Source organism: Camellia sinensis, chromosome 5 (assembly GCF_055761805.1).
Source record: "Camellia sinensis isolate YWXY chromosome 5, ASM5576180v1, whole genome shotgun sequence".
Classification (NCBI taxonomy): Eukaryota; Viridiplantae; Streptophyta; class Magnoliopsida; order Ericales; family Theaceae; genus Camellia; species Camellia sinensis.
This window is the reverse complement of record NC_138965.1, coordinates 177,697,480-177,712,917: the sequence shown is the minus strand read 5'-3', so window position 1 is coordinate 177,712,917 and position 15,438 is coordinate 177,697,480. Positions and strand designations below refer to the sequence as shown.

General features: G+C 40.6%; 1 pseudogene across 1 annotated transcript; it reads left to right on the top strand.

Moving 5' to 3' along the window:
- The first annotated feature begins 755 nt into the window (after positions 1-755).
- Positions 756-14,774, top strand: LOC114304547 (jasmonoyl--L-amino acid synthetase JAR4-like; annotated as a pseudogene). Its single transcript, XR_014330545.1, has 4 exons — positions 756-1,081; positions 1,195-1,296; positions 11,334-12,148; positions 14,233-14,774. The product of XR_014330545.1 is annotated as a jasmonoyl--L-amino acid synthetase JAR4-like (transcript).
- The last annotated feature ends 664 nt before the right edge of the window (positions 14,775-15,438 follow it).

Below are 15,438 nucleotides of genomic sequence, written 5' to 3'. Positions count from 1 at the left end.
ATTTCATTGCAAAGTATCTAGACCCACTTGGACCCAACACAATAGATGGTTGGGACCCACTTTAATATTTAATTAAAGTCACCAAAAAACCATTTTTTCCGACAAACCATATCCAAAAGAAAAATGTTATAGACCCTAAATAAATTATCAAATTTTCTACCAAATCTCTCACATAAGTATGGGACCCACACACAGTAATTTATTAATATCAAAATTTCCCTAATATTTATTTGGAATCCAACTCTATCCAAAATTTCCAATATTTACGTGTCTTCGCTTTTAGGTCCCCACAATTTAGAGAATTCCGGCGGTCATATCGTAATATCAAGCATTCTTGAAGGACAAATATGTAATTAGACAACAACAGTGGTGTTTTCGTAATTCGAACAAAACTCAGGGGGTAATATTTGGAAACAATTTGGTGCTTTTGGTGGACGGCATTCTGGAACTTCTATATAATGCGAACCCCCGAAGAATCTTCCATCATTCCATATTCTTCCAACTCAAAAATGAGCCAAGAAAATAAAAACTAACGTCTCTCTCTCTCTCTCTCTCTCTCTCTCTCTAAAAGTCTTTGTGTGACTTTTTTTTTTGCAGTGTTTTGCAAAAGTGAAATAGTGTTACTATGTTCTCTACATTTTGTCGAAATTGCTTCTTCGAATTGTATGCTCATGTTTTAAAAGTCATGTAGACTTTCTCAAAATTGGTTTTATGTTGAATTACATATTAAGTATTTCTCAATAAGTCCTTTGATAATTGTAGCAAGCCATTCAAGGTCTGTGAGGATTTTGGAGAAGATGGACACAAAATTTGACCCTGAGGAAGTCATAGAAGAATTCGAGATGCTAACAAAGGATGCTGAGAGAGTTCAGAAAGAGACCCTGCAGAAAATACTGGAAGAAAATGGCAGCGCAGAGTACTTAAAGAAATGGGGTCTTAATGGAAGAATTGACCATGAGAGTTTCAAGGCATTTGTCCCCCTCGTCACTCACAAGGATTTGGAACCTTACATTCAGAGAATGGTGGATGGTGATACTTCCCCCATCCTTACTGGAAAACCAATAACAACCATCTCATTAAGGTACTTGTAATTAATTGTTATTTTCTTGATGCTTTTTTTAGCGACTTTTTTTTCTGATAAAAATTGTTTGGATGTGAAGTTCATAGCGTCTGTCAATACTTTGTTTCTTGCAGTTCTGGCACCACTCAGGGAAAGCCCAAGTTTGTCCCGTTCAATAACGAATTGATGGAATCCACTATGCAGATATATAAGACATCTTTTGCATTTAGAAACAGGTTATATTCCTCTGTTTATTGCAAAAGGATTTTTAGTTCATATTAGTATCAGATGCCCTTCTCTTTCAAGTTGACCTTAAAAATATTTGGTTGGAATTGTAAGTGATTATTAGATGTTTTGGAAGTTACATTTCACTTGTCTATTAAATTTTATTTTCTTTGTTTGGAGGAATCAACAATATACAAAGCGTTCATGAATATGTCAATTAGTCATTTTTCCGACTTTGACATTTCCACAATCAAGATGCTCCTTTTTTTTTAGGGAATTCAATTTGTTTAATGCTCGTCACTAGGCAATAACAAGTTTTGTTTTAAAATTCTCCCCATTTGCCAATTGTAGTCTTACAGTTGATTAAATGATTTTACTGTTTTTTCATCCTTTGTGTAGAAGTTTCTAAGATGGTTATTAATCTTTGTGAGGCATGTGTGTATATACTCTCTCTCTCTCTTTCTCTCTCATTCTTCCGAACATCCAAAAACAAATTTGAGCCATTGGTTTGGAAATTCCACACCCATACAAATGGACACAAACTCTCCCATCCACCTTTCCTTATGTTTTAAAATTCTCTGCATTGCCCATATTAGCATTTAATGTGTTTCTGCTTGTAACGCCCTCAAAATAACAACAATAAACCCATCAGATAAGACATGCATTTACATATAAACTAACCACATTCTTTTATACATTAGAGTTCCATTACTTAAGTATTACATGTTAACATCATAACAAAATGCCCTACGGGCTTACAGCTTTCCAAGTTAACACTTGGTTACAACAAAGAGTACTAACTCGTTTACACATTAAGCCCTAGGCTTGAAGTTACATGTAATACATCAAAAGTTAAGCGACAAACGTATGTCCGCCACTAGCCTCCCAGCTATGTCCTTGGAGGTGGCATGCTTCCTGCACCTGAAAATGATATTCCCATATAGGGTGAGCCACAGCCCAGTAGAAATACACTAAACCAACCATGAACAATGACTAAAATATTAGCAATTGATAGATGGCCAACACTGATACATTCACATAAATTATACATTTATGTCTTACAACTTATGAGTCTAAGTTACCTTTCATTTTCCCTTTTTCAACATATAAGCATGCTAGCTCTATCATTATTTCCACAGACATGTATAAAAACTATATCTCACATTCAGATAAGCATAAAAGCTATATCCACATTCTCAACAGATATGTATAACAACAATATCCCACATTCACAGATAAGCATATAAGCTATATCCACACTTTACTAAGATAAGCATATAAGCTCTATCTTCACTTCTCTAGACAAGCATATGAGCTGTGTCTACGGAGTTCATCCCCTATCTTCTCCCAACACTATCCGGTTTAGAGGTACATCCCCTATCTTCCCCTAAACCGCGGAGTACATCCCCTATCTCCTCCTCTACACATAACGTATATAAACACATTGGTTCTATATACAATCACCCAATACATACAATTAATGTATTCTATCAACCGTCAAGTTCCATGACACATTTCATTGATTAGTTTCAGTTTACCTAATCATTATGCATTGTCTACAACAATCACGACTATCCTCCACCGATAGCCCAAAGCAGTTATTTCTAAACAGAAAATAAATGCACAATGGATATTCAATCAACATTTCATTTCCTCATTCTTCTCAATTAATTATCCCAATTAATTAAACAATGTAATTAGGTCAATTCCCATAATTAACATTTCAACCCTTAGGTCCCATTTTCATCAATGATTCAACAATCATTCCATTTCTCTATTCCAAACATGCATCTAGGTTTATTATGAATAAAACCCCAACTTTTGTAAAATTACACAAAAGCCCCAAACTTTCACAAAATTACCAAACCAAGCCCAACATCTCAAAATACCAAAATTTAAAGACAAAACCCATAGAGAGGAGTAGGATATCCCTACCTCGAAGTTTAAGCCACAAAGGAGATGAAGACTCGAAGATCAACTTGCTCCAAATCCAAACTTTTTCAGATTAAATCGAAGCTCTCAACACCCTCTATCTTTTTAACAAAGGCCCTAGGCTAGATTCACACCCTAGGGAGATCAAACCTTAGAGAGAATGTAAGTTTAGAGAGAGAGAGGCTCGGATTAAGGGTTAGATCAAAGAAAAGAAGTGAAAAAGTGATGTTTAAGACGCTGCTGTACGCTGATATAAAACACGCTCGCTCGAGCGAAGACTTGGTCGCTCGAGCGACCAGACACAGAAAACTCTCGCTCGAGCCAAGAAGTTCTCGATCGAGCGAAGAAAAATCCAGACCGCTCGAGCGAAGGAAGCTCGCTCGAGCCAAGAAAGGCAACTCTCAGGTCCAGAACCAGACGCAACACAACTCTCGCTCGAGCGACAACTCCTCGTTCGAGCGAAGGACCAAAAATCTGGGCAGCAACACTAGGCTCCCAAACACAACCAACCTGTAACAAACCTGCCCAACACATCTTATAACTCAATATACAAAGTAAAGAGGATGCAAACTAGATAATAAACAACTACCAACATCCACGGACACATGTCCGGATCACTGTACAACAAGGGTAAACCCGGGATCGCTATAACCTCCCCCCCTTAAAGAATTTCGCCCCCGAAATTAAGCACAAGTTTTCAAAAAAAAACAAGTTTTTCTCCATTTTAGACAATGTTACAATTTAACATTCAACAATTCGACCCATTACCGGTCATCCCATCCCTTTAACAAGAGACATATCACAATATGTAAACAACATATGTATTTTCAACATGCATGAACATTATGCACTATCTTTCCAATTTCAACAATATAATCAACATATATAATGTCACATTCAACTTCCATATGAGGCAAGTTCCAAAACATACTTCCAATAACCAAAACATTTTCAATGTTTCACAACTTAAGACATATATAAAAGCTCTTAAGTTCAACAAAATGTAAAATTAAATACAAGATCACATATCAACAAACAAGTCCGGATATTTCTCTCGGACTTCCAACTCACGTTCCCAAGTGGCTTCCTCTACTTCGTGATGTTTCCACAAGACTTTTACCAAAGGAATGGTCTTGCCACGCAGGACCTGATCCCGCCTATCCAAGACCCGAACCGGTCTCTCCTCATACGAGGCATCCTCATCTACCTCTAAATCAGTCCAATCCAACACATGTGATGGATCTGGCTCATACTTCCGAAGCATACTCACATGAAACACATCATGCACTCCAGACAACTGTGGTGGTAAGGCTAATCGATAAGCAACCTCACCAATCCTCTCAAGGATCTCAAAAGGACCAATAAACCGAGGGGATAACTTCCCACTCTTCCCAAACCTCATCAAGCCTCGCCTAGGTGATATCTTCAGAAAGACATGATCACCTACCTCAAACACCAAAGGCCTCCTCCTACGGTCGGCATAACTCTTTTGTCGACTCTGGGCTGTAACAAGCCTCCTACGGATAAGCTCAACTTTCTCCGTCGTCTCCCTAACCAACTCCGGACCCAACAAAGGTGTATCACCCACCTCGGCCCAACAAACTGGAGACCTACATGGTCGGCCATACAAGGCCTCAAACGGTGCCATACCAATGCTAGACTGAAAACTGTTGTTATAGGCAAACTCTACCAAGGGCAAGTGCCTCTCCCACGTCCCACTGAAGTCAAGGACACAACCCCGAAGCATATCCTCAAGGATCTGAAAAGTACGCTCGGACTGCCCGTCAGTCTGAGGATGATAAGCCGTACTAAAGGTCAACTTAGTGCCCAAGGCACTCTGCAAACTCTGCCACAACCTAGCAGTAAAACGAGGATCTCTATCTGAGACGATCGTTACTGGGACCCTGTGCAATCTCACTATGTCCCGAATATACAAATCGGCAAGATGATCTACCGAATCTCTCACGCGCATAGGAATAAAGTGCGCCGACTTAGTCAACCGGTCTACAACCACCCAAATAGCATCATTACCCCGTTGAGTCCTCGAAAGACCTACAACGAAGTCCATAGTGACATGCTCCCACTTCCACTCGGCAATAGGCAAGGGTTGCAACAAACCCGCTGGCCTTTGATGCTCGGCCTTCACTTGCTGGCAAGTAAGGCACTTCGATACGAAAACAGCCACATCTCTCTTCATACCCCGCCACCAAAACTGGCGACCCAAATCCTGATACATCTTAGTACCTCCCGGATGCACCGCAAGGCGCAAATGATGAAACTCTCGGAGTACTTCCTCTCGGCAAGACTCCGGTACAAACAAACGGTCTCGGTATCTCACACTCAGGTCGGGATACACCGTCAAACCCTTCTCAACTTTCCCACTGAAGATCTTCTCTCGGAAGGATTCTACCTCAAGGTCACCTCTTTGTGCCTCTAACACTCTAATCACAAGTGTAGGCTGCGCAACAACAGAAAACAAGGCCGCAGCCTCAACAGATTCGCCCAGTAGCAAATCAAACTCGCCAAGTGCTCCCAACATCTCCCATTCCCGGATGGCTATACTAGCAACATCACTAATGGTCTTCCTACTAAGGTCATCGGCCATAACATTGGCCTTTCCCGGATGATAATGCAACTCAAAATCATAATCCTCGATGAACTCCATCCATCTCCTCTGCCTCAAATTCAAGTCTCTCTGTGTAAATAGATACTTCAAACTCTTATGATCCGAGAATACCTCGAACCTCTCACCATAAAGGTAGTGCCTCCAGATTTTCAAGGCAAAAATCACTGCTGCTAACTCTAGGTCGTGTGTGGGGTAATTCTTCTCGTGTATTTTCAACTGACGTGAGCCATAAGCTACCACTTTCCCCTCTTGCATCAATACACAGCCCAAACCCTCTCGTGAGGCATCACAATAAACCGCATAACCCAACCCTCTCTCCGGAATAATCAACACCGGAGCGGTGGTCAATCTAACTTTCAATTCTTGGAACGACTTTTCACAAGTCTCACTCCACACAAACTTGACTCCCTTCCGAGTTAGTCTAGTCAACGGTGACGCTAACCTGGAGAAATCTTTGACAAACCGACGGTAATACCCAGCCAACCCCAGAAAACTGCGGATCTCAAACACACTCTTAGGCTATACCCAATCCTGCACTGCCTCTACCTTGGATGTATCAACAGACACCCCTTCCCCGGATACCACGTGGCCTAAGAATTTGACTTCCCTCAGCCAGAACTCACACTTCCCAAACTTGGCATACAGCCTATGGGCTCTAAGTAACTCAAGCACCACTCTCAAGTGTTCCTCGTGCTCCTCCTCTGAAGGCGAATAGATAAGAATGTCGTCCACGAAGACGACCACAAATCGGTCTAAGAACTCCCGGAAAACCCGGTTCATCAAGTCCATAAAGACTGCCGGTGCATTGGTAAGCCCAAATGGCATCACCAGAAACTCGTAATGGCCATACCGCGTACGGAATGCCGTTTTCGGAATATCCTCTTCCCTGACCCTCAACTGGTGGTAACCCGATCTCAAGTCTACCTTAGAGAAACAACGGGAACCCTTCAACTGGTCAAACAAATCATCTATACGGGGCATAGGATACTTATTCTTAACCGTAGCCCGATTCAACTTCCGATAGTCAATACACAATCTCAAGGCACCATCTTTCTTTTTAACAAAGAGGGCCGGTGCTCCCCACGGGGAAACACTAGGGCGAACAAAACCCTTATCTAGCAATTCCTGGAGTTGAACTTTCAACTCAACCAACTCTGCTGGAGCAAAACGGTAAGGTGCCATAGAAATCGGCGCCGTACCAGGCACTAAATCAATAGAGAATTCTATCTCTCGGTGAGGTGGCAAACTAACAAGGTCTTCCGGAAAAACATCCGAATACTCACAAACCACCCTCGGCAATACATGCTGGGTCTCACCACTCTCACCACTCTCAAAGCTAGCAAGCAGACTACTAAGTTTACTTCGCCCTCGCGAATCATACCCCGGTGGCAAAACACTACCAACCCGGTCTCCCAAGAAATGGAACCACTCCCCGCTCAAGGTACATAACGTGACCCTCTGGCGGTAGCAATCGATAACAGCCCGGTATGACGATAACCAGTCCATACCCAAAATAACATGAAAACCCTTCATGGGCATGACAACAAATGGAAAAGGAAGCCTATAGTCGGCGACCTCTATATCACATCCTCTAACACCCTGTTTCAGGATCAACTCACCACCCAAAGGCGATACCACACAAATAGGAGATGCTAACTGTGCTAACTCCAATTCCAAAACCGATGCAAATGCAGCAGATACAAAAGAATGAGATGCACCCGTGTCTATCAACACACTAGCAACCGAGTTGCAAAACAGAAAAGTACCTCTCACTACTGATGGAGCCAATACTAAATCCTGCGCGGTAACAGCATACACGCGCCCCGTAGGCCCCTGGTCTACCTGCTCACCTCTCGGAGCAAAAGACTGCTGCACAGACTGGGATGACGAAACTCCCGGATTGGCCCTCGAGGCCTGCACAGGCTGAGCTGGCTGAAAACCCTGCGTCTGCCTAGAACCAGACACTCTCGAAGTGGCACTAAACTGTGGGCAAAACCTCTTCAGGTGCCCAGGTTGTCCACACTGATAACAAGTCAAGGGCTGCCCCCTGCCCAAACTTTGACTTTGTGATCTAGCTGTAGAAGAAGCAGCTCTCTGACCCCCACCCTTCTGTGGGCAAACAGAAACCTTGTGACCCAGCTGGCCACACTTGTAACAAGTGAATTCCCCCTGACCACCTCTCCCGGAGCCTACACTCGGCACTGGGAAGGTCGATCTAGCAACACCACCCTGCGACTGCTAAGGGTTAGAACCCCTCTGCCTCCTGCCATCACTCTGACTATCCTGGCTCCTCCTGGAGCCTCTCTGCCCCTCATCCTCCTCCTGCATCATGAGCTCCATATGAGCTGCAGCATCTACCAAGTGTCTATACTCCCGGATGTAAGACCCACCAACTCTCAACTTGAGGCCCTGCCTCAACTTCCGCTCAAACTCATAGCAACGGCGTTCCTCAGACGCCACCAGTTCCGGTGCAAACCTGGACAGACTGGTAAAAGTAGCCTCAAACTCGGCCACTGACAAGCCCTGCTGTTTAAGCCGGCTAAACTGATCCCTCAGCTTCTCCCTAGATGCTGCAGACAAAAACCTCTCCTGAAAAGCATTTATAAACGACTCCCAAGTACCACCAACACGAGCCTTCTCGTACTTCCACCATTGACCCGCATCTCCCATCAGCTGGAAGGATGCCAAGGTCACTTTCAGTGCTCCGTCCTCGATGCCAAGCATCTCGAACGTCTTACTCATCTGTTCTAACCACTCATCAGCCTTCAGTGGCTCCTTCGGATCCCCAACAAACTCATCCGGATTAGACCGGAAAAATTCCCTCTTCAAGAAAGAAGGCCCTGCCTCAGCGGCCTGATTCCCAGCTCTAAGAATACCCAAAGCTCCTGCTATCTCTCTGGCCAAGGCACCCATAGCCTGCTGACCCACTGGCTCGACCACATTGGCCTGACTAACCCCCTCCTGCACTGCCGGAATCTCACCCGGTAACGGTATTTCCTGCCTCGCAGGTCTACCACGCCTAGCACCTCTTCCTCGTCCTGACATCCTAATAAAGGTAACACAGAACATTAGCACATTCATAAATGTACCGAAACTAAACACTCACGTCCCAATGCATGGACAACTGTAATTCACTCCACATAAGCACATAAACACATAAGCACTTACGAATTTCATTTCCGGATAATGATGGTCCCGAGACGTTACTAGAGTTCCGGTTAGAAACAGCATTGATCAAGTGCTTTTCCAACAAGACTCCCAGAAACTCAAGGATCCAATCAACATCCTAGAAATTAAATCCCATACCCACATAGTCACATAAGCATGTTATCAATTAAGCACATAGCATATGATACTACATCTAAGTCTCTATCAAGCGAGACAAACCCATTGTGATACTAATCACTTCCCACGTATCCAAAGTATTCGAACCCGGTACGCTCTGATACCAAGTTGTAACGTCCTCAAAATAACAACAATAAACCCATCAGATAAGACATGCATTTACATATAAACTAACCACATTCTTTTATACATTAGAGTTCCATTACTTAAGTATTACATGTTAACATCATAACAAAATGCCTTACAGGCTTACAGCTTTCCAAGTTAACACTTGGTTACAACAAAAGAGTACTAACTCGTTTACACATTAAGCCCTAGGCTTGAAGTTACATGTAATACATCAAAAGTTAAGCGACAAAAGTATGTCCGCCACTAGCCTCCCAGCTATGTCCTTGGAGGTGGCATGCTTCCTGCACCTGAAAATGATATTCCCATATAGGGTGAGCCACAGCCTAGTAGAAATACACTAAACCAACCATGAACAATGACTAAAATATTAGCAATTGATAGATGGCCAACACTGATACATTCACATAAATTATACATTTATGTCTTACAACTTATGAGTCTAAGTTACCTTTCATTTTCCCTTTTTCAACAGATAAGCATGCTAGCTCTATCATTATTTCCACAGACATGTATAAAAACTATATCTCACATTCAGATAAGCATAAAAGCTATATCCACATTCTCAACAGATATGTATAACAACAATATCCCACATTCACAGATAAGCATATAAGCTATATCCACACTTTACAACGATAAGCATATAAGCTCTATCTTCACTTCTCTAGACAAGCATATGAGCTGTGTCTACGGAGTTCATCCCCTATCTTCTCCCAACACTATCCGGTTTAGAGGTACATCCCCTATCTTCCCCTAAACCGCGGAGTACATCCCCTATCTCCTCCTCTACACATAACGTATATAAACACATTGGTTCTATATACAATCACCCAATACATACAATTAATGTATTCTATCAACCGTCAAGTTCCATGACACATTTCATTGATTAGTTTCAGTTTACCTAATCATCATGCATTGTCTACAACAATCACGACTATCCTCCACCGATAGCCCAAAGCAGTTATTTCTAAACAGAAAATAAATGCACAATGGATATTCAATCAACATTTCATTTCCTCATTCTTCTCAATTAATTATCCCAATTAATTAAACAATGTAATTAGGTCAATTCCCATAATTAACATTTCAACCCTTAGGTCCCATTTTCATCAATGATTCAACAATCATTCCATTTCTCTATTCCAAACATGCATCTAGGTTTATTATGAATAAAACCCCAACTTTTGTAAAATTACACAAAAGCCCCAAACTTTCACAAAATTACCAAACCAAGCCCAACATCTCAAAATACCAAAATTTAAAGACAAAACCCATAGAGAGGAGTAGGATATCCCTACCTCGAAGTTTAAGCCACAAAGGAGATGAAGACTCGAAGATCAACTTGCTCCAAATCCAAACTTTTTCAGATTAAATCGAAGCTCTCAACACCCTCTATCTTTTTAACAAAGGCCCTAGGCTAGATTCACACCCTAGGGAGATCAAACCTTAGAGAGAATGTAAGTTTAGAGAGAGAGAGGCTCGGATTAAGGGTTAGATCAAAGAAAAGAAGTGAAAAAGTGATGTTTAAGACGCTGCTGTACGCTGATATAAAACACGCTCGCTCGAGCGAAGACTTGGTCGCTCGAGCGACCAGACACAGAAAACTCTCGCTCGAGCCAAGAAGTTCTCGATCGAGCGAAGAAAAATCCAGACTGCTCGAGCGAAGGAAGCTCGCTCGAGCCAAGAAAGGCAACTCTCAGGTCCAGAACCAGACGCAACACAACTCTCGCTCGAGCGACAACTCCTCGCTCTAGCGAAGGACCAAAAATCTGGGCAGCAACACTAGGCTCCCAAACACAACCAACCTGTAACAAACCTGCCCAACACATCTTATAACTCAATATACAAAGTAAAGAGGATGCAAACTAGATAATAAACAACTACCAACATCCACGGACACATGTCCGGATCACTGTACAACAAGGGTAAACCCGGGATCGCTATACTGCTTTTCCTCCCTTGTGCATGACGTTAATAAGATATCTGCTGATGTGAAGAACTACTGGTTTGCAGGGAATTTCCTATTGGGAATGGAAAGGCCTTGCAGTTCATTTACAGCAAAAAGCAATTCAAAACGAAAGGGGGTCTGGCTGCAGGAACTGCTACTACGAACGTGTTCAGTGGTTCGCTGTTCAAGAATACAATGAAGGCTATGTGGACCCAATGTTGTAGCCCTGATGAAGTGATATTTGGTCCTGACTTCCAGCAATCCTTATACTGCCATCTTCTAAGTGGACTCATTTACTGGAATGAAGTCCAAGTAGTGTCCTCTACATTTGCCCACAGCATTGTTTATGCCTTCCGAACCTTTGAACAAGTTTGGGAAGAACTCTGTACTGACATCCGAGAAAGGGTTCTCACCAGCCAAATCATTGTCCCATCCATACGAACAGCTATGTCGAAATTGCTCAAGCCAAACCCAGAATTGGCTGATAAGATCCATAAAAAATGCTCGAGATTAAGTAATTGGTATGGATTAATACCGAAGCTATTTCCCAATGCAAAGTACATTTATGGGATCATGACCGGGTCAATGGAACCTTATTTGAAAAAATTGAGGCACTATGCGGGTGAGCTGCCACTGCTGAGTGCTGATTATGGGTCTTCTGAGGGATGGATTGGAGCAAATGTGAACCCGAAATTGCCCCCTGAGTTGGCCACTTTCGCTGTGCTGCCTAATATTGGGTATTTTGAATTCATTCCTAATGTTGAGGTTCCAAAGCAAGATGAAATCTAATCCTCCTTTCTCTCCATAGAGCCTAAGACAGTGGGTCTGACTGAAGTCAAAGTTGGTGAAGAGTATGAGATCATCTTCACTACTTTTGCAGGTACTAAATTTTTTTTTTTGGATAGTGAGAAAGCCTGTCAAAATGAATATTAGAAATTACGCCTGCTTCCTACACGTCAACAAATTTGCAGAATTTATGGCTCTTTCCACATGAAAAGATTACATATTGATGACATTAGACTATCCAAAAAAAAAAAATATGGTCAATGGTTTAGGAAATTATTTTATTTGAACCAGTATAATCATCTATGCATTGAGCCATTGGTGTATAAAACTCACTATCATCCATTTAGTGATTGTTTGAAACCCCTCACTTCCCTTCGTTTGGGATGACTTATAAACCTATTTTGCTTAAAAAGCTTCAAGTCATTTGCCATGCTCATTTCCCACCAAAAAATCAATTTAAGCCACTTTAAAAAGCCATTAGGAAATCCTAAAAGCCAAAAATATGCCAAAGGAACTAGTTTTTTTAAGCAATATCTTATTTGTGGGCTTATTTTAAGCCAATAAACTAGAGTTGAGTACCAAAATGCTTGCCATGTGGGTGTTGGATACTATTAGGATAGCTCTATCCTTGTGCAGGTCTTGCTTCTCTCCATACTGCCTCATTTGTTTCAGTCTCTTGGTTGTTTATTTGTTGGAATATGAATGAGATTATTCCATTTCACCATCTCACATGACTAAACTAGGTTTTTATTCCAATAGAATGAGCATTCGCTCTACTTCTCACCATGTGAGTGTTGGATACAGTTACAACAGCTCTATCCTTGTGCAGTTCTGACTTCTCCCCATACTGTCTTGTGTTTTTCAATCTTTTGGTTTATCCTGTGGAATATGAACGAGATTATTCCATTTTACTAGCTCACATGACCAAACTGGTCGGTTGAGACACAAATATCTATAATTTGTTCTGAATGTTATAACTTATATGTTATGCATCTCATGGTTGACATCTTAATATTAGATTCCTCCAATTATTAAAGGGTTTAATACCAGTAGGTGCTCTCTTCTATGTCCCCTATGTATGACAGTCAAATTTTCTTGGATTATCCATGTGTACTAGGGATAGTTTATTCATTTGTTTTTGGTTCCATGTGTATGTCACCACTATGCTTTGGTGGTACATTAATTTAAATGCTAAACTACTAACAAATTAAAAGATATCTTGTGGAATAGTTTTGTATTCGTGAGGATTGGAAACTGAATTCTCTCTGCAAATATCTGTGGTTTCACCGATGTGACCCTGTTTCATTTTTAATTTTCTTCAATTACTTGCATAAATCCGTATGCACATGAATTCTATATATGAACTTTGTATATCTATTCTATCGCTTATATTATATAAGGAGCACAATTCACTTGATGTGAACCTCTATGTCACGTTTTCTTATGCCAAAATTGCCTCTATGTTACTGCTCAAGTTTTTTTATTTCAAATTATGATTTTTTTAACTTTTTCCTCCTCCATCCACATACAATTTTTCTTTTCTTTTTTTCCTCTAGATGACGATAAGAACATTTGATTATTTCAATTTCTAGTTGTAATAGATGCTTTCCTATTGAACTTCTTTCCTTTTTTTGAAATAAATATAATTAAATGTTCCAAGTTTGAATTGTGTATGCTTTCCCATTGAACTTTCTTTTCTTTCTTTATTTTTTTGCAATAAATGTAATTAAATGTTCTATGTGTGAAATGTGTTGGGAGTTTGATAGCCAATGATCCTCTGTACCCAAATCTGTCACTCTGTCTTGATACATTCTTAGCCATAGGATCCTATCTTGAAATTCCGCCACATTGTGCGGCTGGGAGTGTATAAAAACAAAAGAAAAAGGAAATTTATATGAAAGCTTGCCCACACGCTCTCACCAATAAACACTGCTTAGTTTTGCCGTATTAAAAAATTCATTTTGTGAGAGGATTTCTCTTTTTCTTTAGTTTTTAAAATCAAAGTGGCGGCTTTTAATTAGATTCACTTAGCATTTTAGTTTCAAATTTCACCAGGACTTGGATGTGCATACACCCAACACCAATTTCTTTTGGCTCCTATTATGTTATTGTGACTTGTAAAACACACAATTTCAACCAAAACTTCTGAATTACTAAATTTATATGGTAAACTCGCAGGTTTGTATCAGTATAGGCTCGGAGATGTGGTTAAGGTAGTGGGCTTCCACAACTCTACTCCAGAGCTCCAATTTATCTGCAGGAGCAATCTTCTCCTCACCATCAACATCGACAAGAACACCGAGAAAGATCTACAACTATCTGTTGAAGCAGCAGGAAAGTTGTTTTCCAACGAAAAACTCGAAGTAGTTGACTTCACGAGCCACGTGGACTTATCAACAGATCCTGGTCACTATGTCATCTGCTGGGAAGTGAGCGGGGAAGCAGGTGACGACCTTCTGAGGGAATGTTGCAATTGCTTGGACCGGTCATTTGTAGACGCGGGCTATGTGGGCTCACGTAAAGTTAAAACCATTGGAGCGTTGGAACTCCGAGTTCTTAAGAGGGGAACCTTCCAGAAGATTCTAGAGCACTATGTAGGGCTTGGAGCTACTGTCAGCCAGTTTAAAACGCCGTGGTGCGTGGGGCTTGCTAATAGCACTGTGTTGCAGATTCTGTGTAACAATGTTGTGAAGAGCTACTTCAGTACTGCTTTTAGTTGAATTAGGTAAAATTTTACTGTTTTTAGTGTATTACATTGGATATGTTGGATAGTATGGTTCTCAATAATATGCTTCAAATGGTCTAAAAAAAAGAGTTTTCTTTTACCTTTTGTTCTCATCATTTATGCAACTCTACAAGTTTCTGTGTCCATCTTTGATTGCTATGTGGGTGCCCAAGTCCTTAGCCGGTTGCTTGTTCACCTGCAATGAGGCCATTACTCAATTAAATTTTTAAAATTTTTGGTTTAGTTAGCCAGAGAATTTTTTTGTTAAATTTCTCGTTCTGTCAAATTTTTTTTGTTAATTTTGTATTGTAAACCATACAAAATTGATAAGTGTCATAAAATTATTCAGTGTGTTTGGTTTGAGCTTTTTGAATTAACTTTTTTAAAAATTCAATTTTTTGGTTTTCGTATTTTTTTATTTTTAGTGAATATTTTTAAAATTTTAAACATTTTTTTTTTACTTTTTTAGATGCACCTTACTTAGATGTATCTAAAAAGTAAAAAATTTGTGAAAAAATATTTTAAAATTTTAATAAATACATAAAACTATAAAAAATATACTGAATTCCCGTATTTTTTTTTTGTATTTTTGAAATTTAGTGAATTTTTAAAAGGTTTTTTTCACAATTTTTTTACTTTTTAGGTATATTTATGTTAGG